At 42.3% G+C, this 15,428-nt stretch overlaps 2 long non-coding RNA genes across 2 annotated transcripts; one reads left to right on the top strand and one right to left on the bottom strand.

The window, feature by feature from the left end:
• Window positions 1-2,988: 2,988 nt before the first annotated feature.
• On the bottom strand, window positions 2,989-3,953 carry LOC121977373. Its single transcript, XR_006110791.1, has 4 exons — window positions 3,892-3,953; window positions 3,690-3,730; window positions 3,464-3,605; window positions 2,989-3,048 (listed from the first exon to the last, which is right to left on the bottom strand). It is a non-coding gene; the product is annotated as an uncharacterized LOC121977373 (long non-coding RNA).
• Window positions 3,954-8,730: 4,777 nt separating this feature from the next.
• On the top strand, window positions 8,731-9,132 carry LOC121977372. The gene is made up of 3 exons (XR_006110790.1): window positions 8,731-8,767; window positions 8,929-8,969; window positions 9,054-9,132. It is a non-coding gene; the product is annotated as an uncharacterized LOC121977372 (long non-coding RNA).
• The last annotated feature ends 6,296 nt before the right edge of the window (window positions 9,133-15,428 follow it).

The following is a 15,428-nucleotide window of genomic DNA, read 5'->3' as shown; positions in this document are numbered from 1 at the left end:
TTTAATTTTGACTTTGAATTTTGAATTTAATTTCGAGTTTTTAAATTTTGATTTTGAATTTAAAATTTAATTTCGAATTTCTAATATCGATTTTGAATTTTGAATTTTGATTTTGAATTTTGAATTTTTAATTTTGATTTTGAATTTAAAATTTAATTTCGAATTTCTAATTTTGATTTTGAATTTAAAATTTAATTTCGAATTTTTAATATTGATTTTGAATTTTGAATTTAATTTTGATTTTGAATTTTTAATTTTTAATTTTTAATTTTTAATTTCGAATTTTTTAATTTTGATTTTGAATTTAAAATTTTTAATTTTGAATTTTTTAATTTTGATTTTGAATTTAAAATTTAATTTTTAATTTTTAATTTTGATTTTGAATTTAAAATTTAATTTCGAATTTTTAATATCGATTTCCTTTTAGCTTTCCCTGGATCATAGCCTCGATCTGGTCCATCGAGGTAGTGTATTTGATCCTTCGGAACCCAGTATTGGCCAAGTCCAACTTGATTGATTAATTTAGACTTGGGGACCCATGCTTGGACTAATTTACTACCTTGTTTGTTTATTAAGGATAAATAAGATCTATATTTCTTTTTACTTTTATATCCCAGTCCAGTTCTGTTGTAGACGGCTCTTTGTGTTCCAAGAATTAGGTCCAAATTCTTGGATCCCAGAGAAAATCGTTCTAACATATCTTTTAAGTCTTTTACCTGATTTTTCAAGCTAGAGTTTTCTTCCTCAAGTTTATGAACTTGAGTAGAATTTTCAGTTTGAACTTGATCAGGTAAAGAATTAGTGTTTGTCACTTCTTTAAGGACGGCTACTTCCTTTAGAAGTGATTTAATCCTAAGATTTGATTTAGCTAGTTTGCGAAGTAAGTAATTAACTAAATTATTAAGCCTTGGAATACTTACATTGGAGTCTGGCCCTTCTGAAATGGATTCGGATCCGTGGCTTTGCTCGGACTCGGCTTCTGACTCACTCTCGATGATCTGGTCCCGGGCCATCAGTGCGAGTAGACTTGTTTGATCAAGTTCATCATTGTCGTCCTCTGAAGAAGATTCGTCCCAGGTTGCTTTTAGGGCCTTCTTTCTTCTTTGCTTTTTGGCCTCCTTTTGGTTGGGACAGTTGGCTTTGATATGCCCCTTCTGGTTGCACCCGTAACACGTCACTTCGAATTTTACCTTTCAGTTCGGTTGGGCCTCCCTAGACTGAACTGCCTTCTTCAGATCTTTCTTGTTGAAGCCCTTCTTCTTCTTGTAGAGCTTCTTCACAAGGTTCACGAGTTCGCTGGTCAGTTTGTCACGCCCCAGGTAGTCCCTGTCCGAAGAAATTTCGGCAGCATCTCCCCTGTACGGGTGACAATATGAATCCAGAATACATATATCTATACCTCGGCCACACACGGCCGGAACAATACAATACAAATAAGAAACAAACCACGCAGTTTATATCAACATTCCACACAATTCAATATAAAATCAATCCACACAGTTTAATAAGGAAAGACGATATAGAATCTCGAAGATATATGTAAACAGCCTACTCCACTACAACAAAGAAAACCAATCCACGAAGTAATGAAAATACAACCGCAGCGGAAAACAAAAGTAGCAAACCCGAATGTTCAATGTAAAGTCCACAATACAAACCCACATCACAAGTATACGTATAAAAGCGAATATAGAAAACGATATCTAGAAATCCTCGCGACCAAGGGGCTAGCGACGGGAATCTCTCCTAACGGCCTCAACCTGAAAAATAGTAACAACGGGGTGAGTTCAAGAACTCAGCAGGTAAACCAATAGACATGTACAGCAATATATATCCACCAGTAAAAACCTAAGGTACAGTCTCCTAAACCATAGGATCAATAGTACAGTTCTCTAACCATACAACCTACAGTACAGTTTCCTAACAGTACAACCTACGGTACAGTCTCCTAACAGTATAACAGATATGCATAGCTGAAATAAACTGTAATAACCAGTAATAGGCATAAAGTACAGTCTATAGCAAGAAAAATAAGAAAATGCATAACTTAAATAAACTGTACTCACCTGCGAGGTGCAAGGTTGATAAACTAAATACATAATGTCTCCAGATGCATGTCAATCATATGCAATCACTAAAATGATCAATTGCATCAATCATAAATAATGCAACATGCATATGATGCAAATGACATGTCACCTCTAACGCCAGTCAGCCACCTCACACACAATGGTGAGACCGAGTGGGTAGGGCTGTGACAACTGTGCACTCTGCCGTCACTACCCCTGAGTGACCGAGTGGACAGAATATCCTGCCTCAAACATAGTGAGGGAGCGTAACGCTCTCATCTCCCGGTACGCAATGACGGGGAGGGACCCCGGTGTGCTACCACGGTCCTGTCACGCTACCCATGAGCGTCCTAGCGGAGCACTACCGGGCAATCTACACTACACACCCTGAGTGTTGTGCCACTACCCATGCAGTGAACACGTTGTGTGCGGGTCCATGTAGCCGGCCGACGAGCTCAACAATAATGGAGTCGTCAATCGCCCAGCATGTAATCATGCAATATGGTGCATGCGGCTACAGTATGTCATACCTGAACATAGCCTCCTCCATATATGTGTGTGCCCAAAAGGTAAACGCATATATATAACCATGATATAAACAGCATAAATCCAAAGACATCACATATAACAATGATGTAAGTATCATGAATCCAAGAGCATGTATCACACATGTAAAGCAACTAATCCAGTAGAGTAAAGCACTATAGATATGCATCTCTATGAACATATATACACATGGCAAGCGATGAAATATCCAATCCTGAAGTAAAGCAACTAGCAGATGAAGCATGTGATAGGTATCAACTAGCTAAGACCAGGGAAGAAATAATCTACTATCTACCACTAGTAAATATATATAAGCTACACATATCATAAGACATTATCAAAAGATAAGTCAAAGGGTACCCGCCTCAAATAGAAGGTACAATCCAGTCCTAATCCAATGTCAACTTCGAGACGCCTGTCTCGAATCAGAATCCTGCGTCAATCAACATATATATTTTATTTAACTAAATCCAAATGAAATAGCTAAATAAAATTTCCAAAACTAAATTAAGGCAAAACCCTAATCACCACAATCACCACTTACCAATTTAAATCTAATGGTCGATTAGGGTTAGTTACCTAATCCCTAATCACCAATTAGATTAGAAATCCAACGGTTGATTAGGGTTAATTACCCTAACCCTAACCATTTCATTAGATTTCTTCTACACAATTAAATCTACACGCAATCAAAAACCCTAATTCAAATCTACACATCATGTGTTAACTAATCATGGATTAATCCAATGCATTCCTAATCCAATACATGAATCAAATTCATCTAGAACAAGATCATCAAACTAATATCCAATTTCAATACCTCATGTACTCAAAATCCCTACTCATACCTCAATTCCTTGCTCTAATCGGTTGATCCACAGCAGGGATTATAGCTGCCGAACCAAAAATAAGCAACCTCACAGAACACTGCTGGAAACCAAGCTGCCACAGAACCCAATTCCAGATCCACCGCAGGAGCACATAACCTCACTGATGGATCAGTCGGATCAAGCAATGAATCAAGCAAGAAGATCACAGATCCAAACACCAACCGAATTAACAACCTAACCTTACCTCAATCGGTTGTCTCCAAAAGAAATTTCCCAATCCGTGACCTAAATCAACCTCAAGAAGAGGAGGATCAAGAACAGAGGAGGATCAGTCTATAGAGAAGAAGGTCTAAGCCCTAAAACAGCTATCCGATGCTTCCTCTAATCCAACAAGAAGAATCAATGAAGAACCTCACCCAATCGATCGAAATCTGGTAACACCTTACCTTAAGGATCGTTGCTAGGGCACGGCTCTGTTGCCGCGACGTCTGATCGGAGCCAACCGAAGAGACCTAGGGCACAGTTGCACAAGGAGAAAGGCTCGGGTCAAGCCAGCCCCTCTCTCGAACCTCCGGAAGAAAACCCTCACCGGCGATCGGGTGGATCTCGCTCGATCCAGTGGCGTCGGCAGGTAGGCGTGAGAAGACGCGATGTTGTGAAGCGGCCCAGAGAGGAAGACACCGGTCGGACCTGAGCTCAATGGGTGTCGATGCCGGTGGAGAAAGATCGCCGGAGCTGGAGTCTGGCTTCCGTCGGCGTTGCTTGTCCGCGAGAGAACAGAGAGAGGAAGAGGGGAGATCGGGGAAGTGAGGAGGAAGAAGTTGGGATCAGCGATAGGTTTAGGAAAAGAATAAGAAAAAGAAAAGTATTTATATTTAAAACTTTTCCTCACTTAAAAGGGTATCCCAACTAGGCTTAATCCATACCCGAAATTAATCCCCTCAAAATCCGTCATACGAGCTCCGAAAAATTCCTAGAAAATTTCTAAAAATTCCGGAAAAATTCTATAAGGCTATTTCTCAAATAACCCTATTATTTAAATTTTCCGAGATCTCACATCCTCCCCTACTAATAAAAATTTGGTCCCCAAATTTCGCTATAACCAATAGCAAACACTAAAAATATAACCATGCAGTATAAATACTGAAAGAAACTCAACCCACATACCTCAAGTAAAAAGATGGGGGTATCGAGCTCGGATCGTATCCTCCAGCTCCCACGTAGCCTCCTCGTCAGAATGATGCTGCCATCCGACTTTAACCAGTCAGACAGTCTTGTTCCGCAATTGACGCTCTCTATGGTCCAGAATCCGCACCGAAACCTCCTCGTAAGTAACATCAGGCTGAATAGGAATAGATATATCTGACAAACATGTGCCGGATCGGATACGTATCTCATCAGCATAGATACATGGAATACATCGTGAATGCCAGCTAGAGATGGGGGTAGCGTTAGACGGTAAGCTACTGCTCCAATCCTCTCCAAGATCTGGAATTGTCCAATATATCGGGGAGCTAGCTTACCTCGGAGTCCAAATCTCTTCACCCCTTTCGTGGGTGAAACTCTAAGAAATACATGATCACCAATAGAGAACTCCAGGGGTCTCTGTCTCTGATCAGCATAACTCTTCTGACGGTCCTGGGCCTCTGACATCCTCCGTCTGATAGTGTGAACTAACTCTGCATCCTGCTGAGCTCTCTGAGGTCCTATCAGCTGGGCCTCCCCAACCTCTTCCCAGAGGATGGGTGTCCGACAAGGCCTACCATAAAACGCCTCAAACGGTGCCATCTGGAAAGCCGAATGATAGTTGTTGTTGTAGGCGAACTCCACTAATGGCAGGTGGTCCTCCCAACTGCCTCCGAAGTCCATGAAACAAGATCTCAGCAAGTCCTCCAATGTATGAATAGTCCGCTCTGACTGCCCATCTGTCTACGGATGGAATGCCGTACTGAAACGAAGTTGTGTGCCCAAGGCCTGCTGCAGACTCTGCCAGAATCGGGACGTGAACCGTGGGTCTCTATCTGATATGATGCTCAAAGGAACACCATGTAATCTAATAATCTCACGACAGTATAACTCTGCTAATCGATCCAGAGAATCGGATTTGGGTAATCGTTGATTTGGTTAATCGGTCAACGATTACCCAAATCGCATCATGGCCTCGTCGAGTCCTAGGTAGTCCTACCACAAAATCCATAGTAATATGCTCCCACTTCCACTCTGGAATAGGGATCCTCTGAAGTAATCGAGCAGGTCTCTGGTGCTCAGCCTTCACTGGCGGATGACAAGACATCCGCTACAAACTCCGCGATGTCTTTCTTCATACCGCTCCACCAATAGAACGCCTCAAATCACGATACATACGGGTCCCACCGGTGGATAGCAAATCTAGAACGATGAGCCTCCTGAACTCCTCCATGACCGGGTGAGACCGAGGTACACATAATCTGCCTCGAAATAAACAACCCTCATCGTCTCGTGTAAACTCGATCTGCTCCGAAGCTATCTGGCTGCAACTGTAAATGCTGATCTCCGGCCTGGGCCTCTCGAATCCTCATCCCGATCAACGATCGAGCAACCATGGTAACAAGAATACCTTGCTCGTCTGTCCCTGCTCCTCAAGGCCCAACTCGCGAATCCCTGAATCAAGTCCATGACAGTAACTCGATGACAAGCTAAAGTCCCTCTGGACTTCCTGCTCAGTGCATCAGCAACCACATTAGCTTTACCCGGATGGTAGCTAATAGTACAATCATAATCCTTCAGGAACTCCATCCATCTCCTCTGTCGGAGATTCCGAGTGAAAATATATTTGAGACTCTTATGATCGAAGAATCTCAAAAGTAATACCATAAAGATGATGTCGCCAAATCTTCAAAGCAAAGATAATAGCAGCTAGCTCATGTACTCGGTAGTTCTTCTCATGCTCCTTCAACCGACGAGAAGCATAGGAGACTACCCTACCGTCTTGCATCAAAACAAAGACCCAAGCCACGAAGAGATGCGTCGTAGTATTTAATCCGTCATCACGTAAGGTAAAACCAAGATCGGTGCCGATACTAATCTCCGCTCACCCGAAGCTGGTCTCACAAGCCTCGACCACGTGAATTTCACGCCTTTCCGGGTCGGACGTGTCAACTGCATAGCAATGCTGGAGAAACCCTCAACGAATCGTCGGTAATATCCCAAGCCCAAGAAACTGTGAATCTCCGGATCGACTTGTGCTCCTAGTGATAGCCTCGATCTTGAGGATCTCTGAAATACCTCGGCTAGAAACCACATGTCCTAGAAAACCAACCGAGGGAAGCCAAAATGCACACTTACCGAACTTCGCATACAGATGATGTTGTCGAGAGTCTCCAAGACTATACGAAGATGCTGCGCATGCTCCTCCTCGGAACACGAATAGATCAATATATCATCGATAAACACAATAACAAACTGATCTAGGTACTCCAGAAAGATACAGTTCATCAGATCCATAAATACTGCAGGAGCATTGGTAAGCCCAAATGACATTACCAAAAACTCGTAATGTCCGTATCTGGTGCGGAATGCTGTCTTCTGAATATCAGAATCTCTGACTCTCAGCTGATGATATCCAGACCGCAGATCAATCTTGGAATACACTGATGTATCTCTAAGCTGATCAAATAAATCCTCAATTCGTGGCAAGGGGTACTTATTTCTGACAGTCACTACATTCAGCTGCCTATAATCGATGCACAACCTCAGAGTACCTTCCTTCTTCTTGACGAATAGTACAGGAGAATCCTAAGGCGGAATACCGTGGGGTTCTCCACAAGGACACCAGAATGCTCCTGACCGTGCATGCCATATGCAGCTGCTGCAGGAGGAGCTGTCCTCTGCTGACGATGCGAAGATTGGGCTCTCAGCCCTCCTCGCTGAGTCCCGGACTGACCAAACTTTCCTCCCGGAACAGAAATCCCAGAAGCTACATGCTAAGCCTGCAGCGAACAGTCTCCGCTCACGTGCCTAGGCAGTTTACAATAATAGCAAACTGACTGTCCCAGGGTGAATGCAGAGATGATGTGATCTCAAGACCCACATCAGTTGTAGTGAGAATCATCGGTGGACAGTTTCCGGTTATGCTGAGAAGACCGAGAACGTCCTGATGAAGATCATCCTGACTTCTGGGGTCGGCCAGATGACCCAGAAATACCCTGACCCGTCTGAGTACGACTACTCTGCTGTTATCTCGTAATCTGTGGCTGTTGGATTTGTCCGGAAGTTTGATCAGTCTGCTTTCTCTTCTTATCAGCATTTACTCTCTGATGAGTAGACTCAATCATGAGAGCTCTATCCAGTGTCTCGGTGTATGATGAAGTACCAAAACCAGACATCTTCAGCTGAAGATGCCCGTCCAGTCCCTGGACAAACTGAAGCATACGAGATCTGTCATCGGCAACTAACTCAGGACAGAATCTGGCCAACCGATTAAATTCGGCATTATACTCCATCACTGAGCGGTTATTCTATCGAAGACTCAGGAAATCCTGCCGACGTGTCATCTGATACGCCGAGGGAAAAATACTGACTCTCGAATGCCTCCCTAAATCTCGTCCAGGTAATATACTGCTCGCCTATAATCGAGCGCTACGTGTCCCACCAGATCTCTGCCCCGTCTCGTAAGTGGTAAGCAGCCAGCTCCCACTTGGAGCAGCCATGCAAAAGAATGTCTGCTCTATAGACTCTATCCAAGATTGAGCTACACTCGGATCAGTCTCCTCGCGAAATAGCATAAATCGATCTTTTCACCAACTCCGCTAAGGCTGGGATCCGTGCCAGTGCCGCAACCATATCCGTAGATATCGCTACGGAACTAGACCGAACCACAGGAGCTGATCCTATGGGTGGTATTACTGGATAAGTCGGAGGAGGTACTATTGGTGCTGCCGCATAACCGAGGTGGGTACTGCTGGTGGAACTATAGAGTAAACATAAGTACTAAAAGTACGGTGGTAAACATAAGTACTAAAAGTACGATGGGTAGTACCAGGTAAGAAGTAACTGGTACTACCAGTGTGGGTGCCTTGTATATAGTAACCGACACAGGTATCTGTAGTAATACCGAGTACGCAGTAACAGGCATGGCTAGAGAGGGTGCCGAGTATACCGCGAGTACTACTGATGGGGGAGGTGTCTGATATGCCGACGGTGGTACCACTGGTGGTAAAGTCGAGGTAGAGGGGCTGGCTTCACCCGAGCCTTTCTCCTTGTGCAACTGTGCCCTAGGTCTCTTCGGTTGGCTCGGATCAGACGTCGCGACAACAGAGCCGTGCCCTAGCAACGATCCTTAAGGTAAGGTGTTACCAGATTTCGATCGATTGGGTGAGGTTCTTCATTGATTCTTCTTGTTGGATTAGAGGAAGCATCGGATAGCTGTTTTAGGGCTTAGACCTTCTTCTCTATAGACTGATCCTCCTCTGTTCTTGATCCTCCTCTTCTTGAGGTTGATTTAGGTCACGGATTGGGCAATTTCTTTTGGAGACAACCGATTGAGGTAAGGTTAGGTTGTTAATTCGGTTGGTGTTTGGATCTGTGATCTTCTTGCTTGATTCATTACTTGATCCGACTGATCCATCAGTGAGGTTATGTGCTCCTGCGGTGGATCTGGAATTGGGTTCTGTGGCAGCTTGGTTTCCAGCAGTGTTCTATGAGGTTGCTTATTTTTGGTTCGGCAGCTATAATCCCTACTGTGGATCAACCGATTAGAGCAAGGAATTGAGGTATGAGTAGGGATTTTGAGTACATGAGGTATTGAAATTGGATATTAGTTTGATGATCTTGTTCTAGATGAATTTGATTCATGTATTGGATTAGGAATGCATTGGATTAATCCATGATTAGTTAACACATGATGTGTAGATTTGAATTAGGGTTTTTGATTGCGTGTAGATTTAATTGTGTAGAAGAAATCTAATGAAATGGTTAGGGTTAGGGTAATTAACCCTAATCAACCGTTGGATTTCTAATCTAATTGGTGATTAGGGATTAGGTAACTAACTCTAATCGACCATTAGATTTAAATTGGTAAGTGGTGATTGTGGTGATTAGGGTTTTGCCTTAATTTAGTTTTGGGAATTTTATTTAGCTATTTCATTTGGATTTAGTTAAATAAAATATATATGTTGATTGACGCAGGATTCTGATTCGAGACAGGCGTCTCGAAGTTGACATTGGATTAGGACTGGATTGTACCTTCTATTTGAGGCGGGTACCCTTTGACTTATCTTTTGATAATGTCTTATGATATGTGTAGCTTATATATATTTACTAGTGGTAGATAGTAGATTATTTCTTCCCTGGTCTTAGCTAGTTGATACCTATCACATGCTTCATTTGCTAGTTGCTTTACTTCAGGATTGGATATTTTATCTCTTGCCATGTGTATATATGTTCATAGAGATGCATATTTATAGTGCTTTACTCTACTGGATTAGTTGCTTTACATGTGTGATACATGCTCTTGGATTCATGATACTTACATCATTGTTATATGTGATGTCTTTGGATTTATGCTGTTTATATCATGGTTATATATATGCGTTTACCTTTTGGGCACACACATATATGGAGGAGGCTATGTTCAGGTATGACATACTGTAGCCACATGCACCATATTTCATGATTGCATGCTTGGCGATTGACGACTCCATTATTGTTGAGCTCGTCGGCCGGCTACATGGACCCGCACACAACGTGTTCACTGCATGAGTAGTGGCACAACACTCAGGGTGTGTAGGGTAGATTGCCCGGTAGTGCTCCGCTAGGACGCTCATGGGTAGCGTGATAGGAGCGTGGTAGCACACCGGGGTCCATCCCCGTCATTGCGTACCGGGAGATGAGAGCGTTACGCTCCCTCACTATGTTTGAGGCAGGAGGATAGGTGTACTCTGACAGCATCCCGTCCACTCGGTCACTCATCAGGGGTAGTGATGGCAGAGTGCACGGTTGTCACAGCCCTACCCACTCGGTCTCACCATTGTGTGTGAGACGGCTGAGCATGGCAGTAGGGGTGACCAGGACATGTCATTTGCATCATATGCACAGATTGCATTATTTATGATTGATGCATTTTGGTGATTGCATATGATTGACATGCATACAGGTTATATGCTTTTGCTCTGACTATTTTTATCTGTGTATGTTCACAGTCAGTTGCACAAGCCTCGCAGGTGAGTACAGTTTATTTCAGTTATGCATTTTCTTATTTTTCTTGCTATAGACTGTACTTTATGCCTATTGCTGGTTATTACAGTTTATTTCAGCTATGCATATCTGTTATATTGTTAGGAGACTGTACCGTAGGTTGTACTGTTAGGAAACTGTACTGTAGGTTGTATGGTTAGAGAACTGTACTATTGATCCTATGGTTTAGGAGACTGTACCTTAGGTTTTTACTGGTGGATATATATTGCTGTACATGTCTATTGGTTTACCTGCTGAGTTCTTGAACTCACCCCGTTGTTACTATTTTTCAGGTTGAGGCCGTCAGGAGAGATTCCCGTCGCTAGCCCCTTGGTCGCGAGGATTTCTAGATATCATTTTCTGTATTCGCTTTTATACGTATCCTTGTGATGTGGGTTTGTATTATGGACTTTACATTGAACATTCGGGTTTGCTACTTTTGTTTTCCGCTGCGGTTGTATTTTCATTACTTCGTGGATTGGTTTTCTTTGTTGTAGTGGAGTAGGCTGTTTACATATATCTTCGAGATTCTATATCGTCTTTCCTTATTAAACTGCGTGGATTGATTTTATATTGAATTGTGTGGAATGTGGATATAAACTGCGTGGTTTGTTTCTTATTTGTATTGTATTGTTTCGGCTGTGTGTGGCCGAGGTATAGATATATATATTCTGGATTCATATTGTCACCCGTACAGGGGAGATGCTGTCGAAATTTCTTCGGACAGGGACTACCTGGGGCGTGACACAGTTCATCCTCTGAATTTTCTGAGTCGGATTCGTCTTCTGATTCCGATTAAATTTTTCGCCGTACTCTTGATTCCCGTGTTCGACTCGTACCTGCAACCAAAGCAATACCCTTCTCGAATGGCTGTGCATTAGTTTGTTCATGAAGTTAAAATTCAGAAAATAACTCGTCTAACTTTAAAGAAGATAAATCTTTGGAAACCTTGTAGGCATCTACCATTGATGCCCACAACGTACTCCTTGGAAAAGAATTTAATGCGTACCTTATTACGTCCCAGTTTTCGACTCTCTGTCCAATTGCATGAAGAGAGTTGAGAATGTCTTGGATGCGCGCGTGCAGCTGGCTTGCCGTCTCACCTTCCTGCATTTTTAAATTATACAATTTATTAAATAATAAATCTCGCTTACTTACCTTGGTTTCCGAGGTGCCCTCGTGAAGTTCGATCAATTTCTCCCAGAGTTCCTTTGTGGTTGAAAAGGGACCGACTCTGTTGAGCTCCTCCTTGGTAAGACCGCATTGGATGGTGCAGGTAGCTTTGGCGTCGGCTTCACCTTTTTGATGAAGGCTTGCTCCCAGTTCTCACAGGATGTAGGCTTACCGTCTATATCAGTTGGTAGTTGAAGTCCTGTCTTGACTATCATCCAGGTGTCGAACTGGATCTTCAAATATATCTCCATTCGCCCCTTCCAATATCCGAAGTCTTCTACGGAAAATAGTGGGGGACGAACAGTGCTATATCCTTCTTGTTGAGTCATTTTAGACCTAGATAAGAAAAAACAAAAAGATCTATTCCAAGACTGTGTCTTGGATTAGTAGTGTGGGAGGAAAAAAAATAACGAGCTCAAGTGGTATTGACTAACTTAGAGCAACACTGATAAAAAAAATTAGAACTTTAGCTAATTAGCTAATTTCTAATGACTCCGAAACAAAATACCACGAAAATAAAATGTTTTGAATGGTGGTTTCACCAATTCAAAATAACCCCGCTCTGATACCAATTGTTGGATCGAGATACGCTAGAGGGGGGGTGAATAGCGCTCGTGGCTATTTCGTTTTTCAAATCGGAAGACTATCGGAGTTTAAAACAAGCAGCGGAATAAAGAACAAACACACAGAGAGAGACACGAGAGATTTTACTTCGTTCGGAGCCTAAGGCGACTCCTACTCGAAGGCCCGCGATCCTTGCTCGCTTTCCGTGGGCAACAACTATAAGCTCGTTAAAATATTACAATTATGAGTACAAAAAGCTATAAGTATTATACCGACAACAAGAAATGCTAAATCTGAAGCTTCGGGTCGTCGGGCACTTGTAGCAGCACTTCGGAACGTCTTTTGGAGCAGCACGTTGATGAGAGATCACTTAGTATTCATTATGTTGAAGTGCTGGTCGAAACCCCCTTATAAAGGGTGTTCAAGACGCCTTGAAGGCTGTTCAAGGCGCCTCCATGCTGCCGAATCCTCCGCGCGGATCAAGCTTGAACTGGTCGAAGTTCATCTGCTTAAGGCGCCTTAAACCTCACTCAAGGCGCCTTCCAAGGCACCTTCTGCCTTCTTCAAGGCGCCTCTAATGGTGCTTGTGCACCCGAGGCGCCTCCAAGCTCCATGGAGGCGCCTCGGACACTGTTCATCCGAGGCTTTAGGTTGTTCCTTTGTACCTGCAAGATACGTTAGTCCCAAAAACTATCCTGCAACACAAAGTTAGCACAATAAATATGATAAATGAAGTATAGACAGTCTCCGGACTGTCCGAGTCTGACTTCGGGTTTCCAACCGGAAACCCTAGGTCGACCCGATGCCTACTGTTCCCTCTACGGGGAACGCGTCCTCACCTACTCCACTCAGGAGATTTACCTGTTGCCAGTGCGATCCTCCAGATCGACTGGACTTTTGCTCAGCACTCGATACTTCCGGACTTTCTGCTGGACATCCGCTTCCCGGCTAGTCCAGACTTTCACCTGGTTTGCGACACCAGAACTTTCCACCTAGGGTTACCACCCCCTAGGACTTTTGCCTGAAGACATCGACCTGCCAAGACTTTCCGCATAGGGTTACCACCCCCTATGACCTAGAGTTACCACCCCCTAGGGTTTTTCTCTTTGCCTAACTGCAGCTAGGACTTTCCTAACATCCTCAAGTAGACTTGTTAGAAAACAAAACACCTTAACTTTGAATTCTTTGCCATTATCAAAACACGAGTTCGATTGTCGGATGCTTCCCGCACCAACAGAAACATTTTTAGCAAAGTGGATTTGAGAACTATGACGAAATAACCCTTCTACTGCCTGAATTTCTGTCAGTAGTTCTGCTAATAAATAAATCCTTTTATTCATATTGTAGTTCAGGCGGAACTGCTCAAAACTTTTGGGTAGCGATTGGAGAATTATATCGACCTAGGTTTCCCCATCGATTTCAGCTCCAAGGATTTGTATCTCGTTCAAGTAAGCCATCATTTTGAGGATATGATCCCTTACGGGTGTCCCCTCTGACATGGTGGTTGTCATTAAGTTTCTCATAGCCAGTTGCCTAGAAGCCCGATTCTAGTGTCTGAAGAGATCCTTGAGATTGCTCATCATGTCATAGGCAGTTGGCATGTCCTGATGCTGATGTTGCAGCACATTTGACATTGAAGCCAAAATGTAACACCGCGCCATCTCATCTGCCTTGACCCATTTCCTTTGATGTTCAATCTCCTCTTCACTAGAATCGCTATTAGGTACATTAGGGCAGACCTCCATCAGTACGAACTTATAGCCTTCAGCAGTTAGGACAATTGTCCATGTTTCTTTTCCAATCTATGTAATTGGGACCAGTAAGTTTGTTCTCTTTTTGAATAATAGCCAGTGGGTTGAAAGTCATCCTAAGAATCATAAAATAAGTTTAGGTCAAAACTTTAGAATTTAGAATAATATTAAGTCCTCAAATAATATTATTTAAATTCACCAACACTTCAAAACACTGTGAATTTTGTATGCCACGATAGTGTGGACGTATACAAATTCAAACATTTGTAAGAGAAGGTTTTACCCATTAATTTTATTCTTGTCAACCTAACTTTATGACAAATAAAATTAATAGTTGGTATTCTTTTGGTCACACATATAATAGCAGTTACTCCGATGGGGAGGATATTATTAAATATGCTTAAGTGTATACCATTACTTGATACTTAGTCCATTAAATAGGATTGTGCCCTTCAGATGGAGAAGATCACACACTCCTAAATAATTTTCTATAACCATCCATAAAGGAAGTTTGATCTAGCGATCCGCAAATAAACTCATCCGAAGTGGAGGAAGGCACTCAGACCAACGTGCAAGTTTGTGTGCATCGCTTACAAACCAGTAATGGAGATCGTGAAATTTATTTACTAATCCCTCTCCCACTTATTTTTTTAAGATGAGGATTTTAACATACACACACACACATCACAGCAAATAAAAGCAATAAATATGGAAAAACAATTTTCCAACTATTATGGTTGTTAGTATTAACCCTAGTACCAATTATGAGATGATTGTAAAGGGCTCATATTGTATCATATATCATTATTAATAAAAGGCAAAAATTGGTTATTATATTTATTACAGTTCAGTGCCGATTGAATAAATATAATAATGTCCTTGGGTAGTAGGTTCTTATCTACAGTATATCAATTGGTTGAATTGATAGTGAGATATTGTAGAGAACACTACTCTTAATTATTCCTAGTCGAGCATTAATATACAAGGATAATATTAATGCATTAAGACTAGCATGTACGTCATCGGATGACTTGATCTCACAAGTCATGGATATGAGATATCAGGTTGACACATGGGTATATATTAGAGAATATATGCTGGATGACCCGCCATGAGAATGTTTCATGGATCATCGTATGAGTGTCATAAACATTCTCATGTGACTATTGGTATGAATAGTTCTTAGACCTGAAGTCACTATGGTTCCCTACATAAGGAGTTGTATACTTTGGTGTCGTCAAATGTCACCCGTAATAGGGTGGACTATAAAGTCGATCACTGGG

Source organism: Zingiber officinale, chromosome 4B, assembly GCF_018446385.1.
Source record: "Zingiber officinale cultivar Zhangliang chromosome 4B, Zo_v1.1, whole genome shotgun sequence".
In the NCBI taxonomy this organism is placed as follows: Eukaryota; Viridiplantae; Streptophyta; class Magnoliopsida; order Zingiberales; family Zingiberaceae; genus Zingiber; species Zingiber officinale.
The sequence above is the reverse complement of the archived record's forward strand: the minus strand, read 5'-3'. Positions and strand labels throughout refer to the sequence as shown.